This window comes from Bos taurus, chromosome 1, assembly GCF_002263795.3.
Source record: "Bos taurus isolate L1 Dominette 01449 registration number 42190680 breed Hereford chromosome 1, ARS-UCD2.0, whole genome shotgun sequence".
Taxonomy (NCBI): domain Eukaryota; kingdom Metazoa; phylum Chordata; class Mammalia; order Artiodactyla; family Bovidae; genus Bos; species Bos taurus.
In genome coordinates this window covers 105,911,922-105,918,247 of record NC_037328.1, presented here as the reverse complement: position 1 = coordinate 105,918,247, position 6,326 = coordinate 105,911,922, and positions in this window count along the sequence as shown.

The following is a 6,326-nucleotide window of genomic DNA, read 5'->3' as shown; positions in this document are numbered from 1 at the left end:
ATATTAGGCAACAATTAAAGAGATGAAGAGAAAAGTTATGTGTTCTTATGTGGAAAAATCTACATTTACTTTCATATACTTTATAAGGAAAACATCTACATCTACAAAGGATCAAACCTGCATCTCTTTTGTCTCCTACATAGGCAGGCAGGTTCTTTCCCACTAGTGGCCATCTGGGAAACCACAAAACACCTACTTCTATATTTACTTAGTAGATCTAAACAAAACTATTACAATTTTGTTAGGTAAAGATATTTTAGAAGTATAATGATTTTAGGTATTTAGAGAGAAAAAGAAGTCTAAGTAACCCAAGAAACTACCTTTGTGACAGTCATGGTACCATTACTTCAACTTTAAACCATCTTCTACTGTTATTCATACACTGCCTATGAAGATGAGTCCAATTCCAAGGTATATTGCTTAGTGAAAGTAAGTTACAGAGAAAGATGTACCATGTGGGACTATTTATTAAGCATAAAGCAAACACAATTTTTTTTATGAGTGGATATATGCATGTTCAGTTCAGTTCAGTTCAGTCACTCAGTTGTGTCCAACTCTTTGTGACCCCATGAACCGCAGCACACCAGGCCTCCCTGTCCATAACCAACTCCTGGAGTCCACCCAAACCCATGTCCATTGAGTCGATGATGCCATCCAACCATCTCATCCTCTGTCGTCCCCTTCTCCTCCTGCCCTCAATCTTTCCTAGCATCAGGGAATTTTCAAATGAGTCAGCTCTTTGCATGAGGTGGTCAAAGTATTGGAATTTCAGCTTCAACATCAGTTCTTCCAATGAATACCCAGGACTGATCTCCTTTAGTATGGACTGGTTGGATCTCCTTGCAGTCCAAGGGACTCTCAAGAGTCTTCTCCAACACCACAGTTCAAATGTAGACATAGGATATAAATGCTTTAAAAGGTTGAAAGGATTCATATGTGATAACGGTGTTCCTCCTAGGGCAGTGGGAACAGCAGACAACAACTGAGGTGTTGTCTTCTGTAATGTTTTATGCATTTACAGGGCAAATGTATTGATATATTACTGGTGTAATTAAAAATCTATGGAAAAAACACCTAGAGGAGACCAAGTCTTCCATTTTATAGAGAGGAAACAGATATTAATATTTGCTTGCCAAGGCTCTCAGAGAGCCTGATAAACTCAAAGGGAGACTTCCATGTGCTTGACTGCTTATTTCAGGGCAGTTTAGCTTTCCTCATCATGCCCAGTTGAACTCATCAGGCATTTTAGATGAGGTCAGGTGGTGCAGTGGTAAAGAGTCCACCTGCTAATGCGGGAGACACAAGAGACACAGGTTCGATCCCTGGGTTGTCAAGATGACCTGGAGTAGGAAATGGCAATTCACTCCAATATTCTTTCCTGGAAAATCCCATGGACAGAGAAGCCTGGTGAGCTACAGTCCATGGGGTCACAAAGAATCAGACACAACTGAGTGCACCCACATGCCTGTGGTCAGTCAGTTCAGTTGCTCAGCCATGTCCAACTCTTTGAGACCCCATGGACTGCAGCACACCAGGCTTTCCTGTCCATCACCAACTCCCGAAGCCTGCTCAAACTCATGTCCATCTAGTCGGTGATGCCATCCAACCATCTCATCCTCTGTCCTCCCCTTCTCCTCCCACCTTCAATCTTTCCCAGCATCAGGGTCTTTTCCAATGAGTCAGTTCTTTGCATCAGGTGACCAAAGTATTGGAGTTTCAGCTTCAGCATCAGCCCTTCGAATGAATATTCAGGACTGATTTCCTTTAGGATGGACAGGTTGGATCTCCTTGCAGTCCAAGGGACTCTCAAGAGTCTTCTCCAACACCACAGTTTAAAACATCAATTCTTTGGTGCTCAGCTTTCTTTATGGTCCAACTCTCACATCCATACATGACTACTGGAAAAACCATAACTTTGACTAGATGTGCCTTTGTTGGCAAAGTAATGTCTCTGCTTTTTAATATGATGTCTAGGTTGGTCATAGCTTTTCTTCCAAGGAGCAAGTGTCTTTAATTTCATTGCTGTAGTCATCATCTGCAGTGATTTTGGAGCCCCTCAAAATAGTCTGTCACTCTTTCCATTGTTTCCCCATCTATTTGCCATGAAGTGATGGGATCAGATACCATGATTTTAGTTTTCTGAATGTTAAGCTTTAAGCCAACTTTTTCACTCTTCTCTTTACTTTCATCAAGAATCTCTTTAAAATGCTGTGCTAAAGAATTAAAATGACCAAATGAACAACAACAAAAAAAGCTTTTTAGTTCCTCTTTGCTTTCTGCCGTAAAGATGGTGTCATCTGCATATCTGAGGTTATTGATATTTCTCCCAGCAATCTTGTTTCCAGATTGTGCTTCATCCAGCCTGGCATTTCGCATGTGGTGAAAGAAAGAAAGTGAAGTTGCTTAGTCCTGTCTGACTCTTTGCGACCCTATGGACTGTAGCCTACCAGGCTCCTCCATCCATGGGATTTTCTAGGCAAGAGTACTGGGGTGGAATGCCATTTCCTTCTCCAGGGGATCTTCCCAATCCAGGGATCGAACTCATGTCTCCTGCATTGTAGGCAGACGCTTTACTGTCTGAGCCACCAGGGAAGTGACAATGTGGTAGCCATAGGTATATACATCCTCAAGCATCAGGAGTCAGTGGTTATGAAGAAAAGGCCAGCTGGGCCTGGGCTGGGATTCTCCAGGTAGTGGCTTGATTAAATTTGCAATATTAAATTTGTCAAAATTAAATTTGATTAAATTTGTCAATACCCAGGAGTAATCAAGACACCAGAAACTCTAAAATGAGGGACAGATAGCTTTAAGAATTCCTATTAATTTATAATGAGAAATGTAACCATCTGGGCTGCTGGGATTTGTATCAGCCTGACCACAGTCTACTCTCCAAGCCAGCAGGCTACAGGGGAAGCCAAATGATAATTAGAAACCCACTCTGTAACTTACCACGAGTGATCACTATGTCAGATTACTTTAAGCATTAGGGTCAACCCATTCTCTCTGAGGGCAGAATGAGGAAAGACTAAAGAAGCCACTCAGTCCCCATCGTTTGAATGTGGTGAGTGTGGAATCAGAAGGAGAGGATTCATATTAATCAAACATTTCCTGGCTCCTGGTTATGCTAACCAGCTGCATCCAGCTCATAATGGGGATCAGGTTATTAAAGGGACTGGAGTACTGAAGTCCCATTGACTTAGGCTCCTTGGACTTGCCTGGATGGGATCCCAATTCTGCTTGTGCCTTACAAACTCCTTTTTCTATGTTCTGATGGTAGATCATTGCTCTTCTGTAGCACCTGTCTTAAATGTATTAGTGCATTCAATCATATCACCATTCTGCTGATCTGGGATTTAGTTTGGTTTTCTTTGTATCTCTGTTCTGATCTGTTTTGTATTGCTCCCATGGTCTCAGAGTTTCTGTACTTGGGATGCTCTTGGATTATTCTCTGATGTCCTCCTTCTCCACAGTCCAACTGCAGCAGCTTAAAAGTCAGCCTGTTAGAAGGACCTTCCCTGAGCACTCATTCTAAAGAAGCCACTCAGTCCCCATCATTTCACTTTATTTTAGCTTGTGCATAATGCTCAAGGGCTTACTACTATATGATATTTACTGTTTCTAGCTTTGTGTTTTAATTTTTGGTTGTCTCTCCCATTAGAAAATAAACTCCATGAACGTAGAAACCTTGTCAGTCTTTCTCTCTCTCTATTCCCAGCATCTGGAACAGGATCTGGCAAATAATAGGTTCTCATGAAAGCTTGCCTGCTTCTTTGCTGAATGAATGATCTCTCATGAGACCACTATTGCTTTTGTAATTTGTAAGTTCTCAGGAACATCTTATTGCAGTCTCAAACAACATGACACAGTTATCTTCTTAGAAATGAACTTGGCCAAGAATCTACAAGTCTTGGTCAATCCTCAGTGGGTGTGAGGCTCATGCAGTAAAGGGGAAGGTTGGAGAGAATGTTCAGAAATGTCACCCAAGTGATCATTCTCCTGCAGTGAAGGCTCACTCAACAGTGGAAGTAGATGTCTCTAAATACTCAAATAATGGATAAGAGATTCTCCAGAAAACTATGGCATTTACTAAGCAAGAGAATAGTTTGACACATTGGTGCCATGGCCTTAAAGTATTAGGATGAAAGATAATCCTGTAAACAAAGGGGAATGGCAGACAAGGTCAGTCCAGTGAAGAGCTAAGGCTTTAATAGTCCCAAGATATTTGCATTTCATCAGATTTCAGAGCCTTTCTTCAGAGTCAGAAAACGCCACCCCTCCCCTCATCATAGGGTACTCGTCTCTCATTGGGTAGGGGCAAATCTCAAAAGGAATAAAACAGACCCCTGTATAATGGTGAGGGAGACTGATTTTCTAATGGGCTGTCCAGGAGAGAGGTTACTGATAAGGAACCCATAAGGTAGGTGACGATTATAAACATTGATTTATTTTATCTTTATCGGCCTTTTGTGGTAAGATTCCAGGCATAAACAGTCATGCTGACATAATTTGCTTCATGGAAATTAGAACATGAATAGACGTGATAAAAGCGTGCAATTGGTAGAAGGCAGTCTTTCCTCTGCTGTCTCAAATCCAATTTTTGTATTGATTTTTGAAGTGTGGAAGGTTGTGGTATGGAGTATAAAATCATTCTTAATTTTAAAGTCACTAAGTTTATCAGTATCTGTGAGATAAGTATAATAAGTAAATTCTAAATGGAGATGATAATATATTGATATTACTGGGGTTAAGCTACATATTTTTTGTTCCATGTGATATTTAACTCCCTTTCAGAGATGAAGGTCTTAAAAATCAGGTTTTGTTTATATTACCATTCTGTAGTATATCTTCAGTTAAAATGATGTAGGAAGTTGTATCAAAAATGTGGTTTCTATCATAACAATTGTATGGTGAGGAGAAAAGATAGCTTGCTTTTAAAAATATGTTTTGCCTGTTGTATTTTAGGGAACAATTATGAATAGTAATAAAAACTTCATACACATTTAACTCTTCTGATAGAATTAGTGGAACATTGTATTTCTAGATCTGCTGGTCATTTTATTTTCACTCCCTCTGTAAAGGATTTATAATTCATGAATAAGAGTTAACTGCCAGCTTAAACTTGACTTGAGGGTTTTTAGGACAGAAACTAATTTTTATATATTATGTTTTTCCTAGCACTGTTTTAGGTAAATCATTGTGGCCATCTGTTTGGATATTAAATATTATTTGCATTTTTGAAATTACATAAAGAACTCTGTCATTTATTTTTCTAATTTGAAGAAGCCAATTTTTCTAATAACATATCTGCATTAAAAAGAGAAATACTATGCTTCTGTGAAAATGAAGTCAGGCAAGTCATTAAACAGAAGAAATCTTAACTGAAGATCTTTCTAAGAAATAATTTTGTCTCTGAAATTCATATTTAATCATTCCTCTTCTTTTCTTTCTCCTTAAGTCCACTGGCAGAAGTCTAAAATGAAACAAATTGCTTTATGTTTTAATCTTTAAAAATACAATTAACTAGAGATATACAAAATAGATACAAAATACTTAAAAAAGCCAAAGATAGGAAAGAAGATATTCAATTCAAACATCACATCCTTTATCCCATATCTTTTGTTGAATGAAAACTGGACACTTGGCTGCTTTTTTCAACTTCTAGGATTGATGAGATATTAAGTAAGAGTCCATACTAAAAAAGAAACTTTATTTTCATTTGTGTGATACCTACTGTAGTGATATGACATTTACTATAATTTAGTCTTGCTGGATCGCTTATAAGATTGAAATCTAAGGGCTTTGTATAATCTCCTTCCGAGTGTTTTAATTGACATTCTGCTATAATGAACCCCACAGACCATTACCTGGCTAATTGCTTGAGTTACAGTGCTTATACAATGCCATTCTTTGTCCTTGGTCTTTTGGGGTATTAAATAGCATGGCTGTCCTGAAAGAGGAAGTGACTGCTGGTGTGCATGTGAAGCATTAACTTCTTGGTAGCTTTTTCAGGGACAGACTCTCTTCTGTTCTTCTCTGGGCTGATACCAAACCTGATGATTATCAGAGATCCCTGTTATTCTGGGATTCTCAGCTCTTCCTAGGAGAGTCCTTGACCTCTAAAGGGTCTTCCAGAGCCACTACCACAGGCAGAGCTTTCCATGACCTGCCTCTCAAGTCCTGGATCAGGTGATAAAATAAGGATGAAACAGTGTTTAGTGGTATGATTAGACAGGATTTGTTAGGAAAATAGTTTTAATACTTTAGAACTAGGGCTTCCCAGGTGACTCAGTGGTAAAGAATCTGCCTACAAATGCAGGAGATGTGGG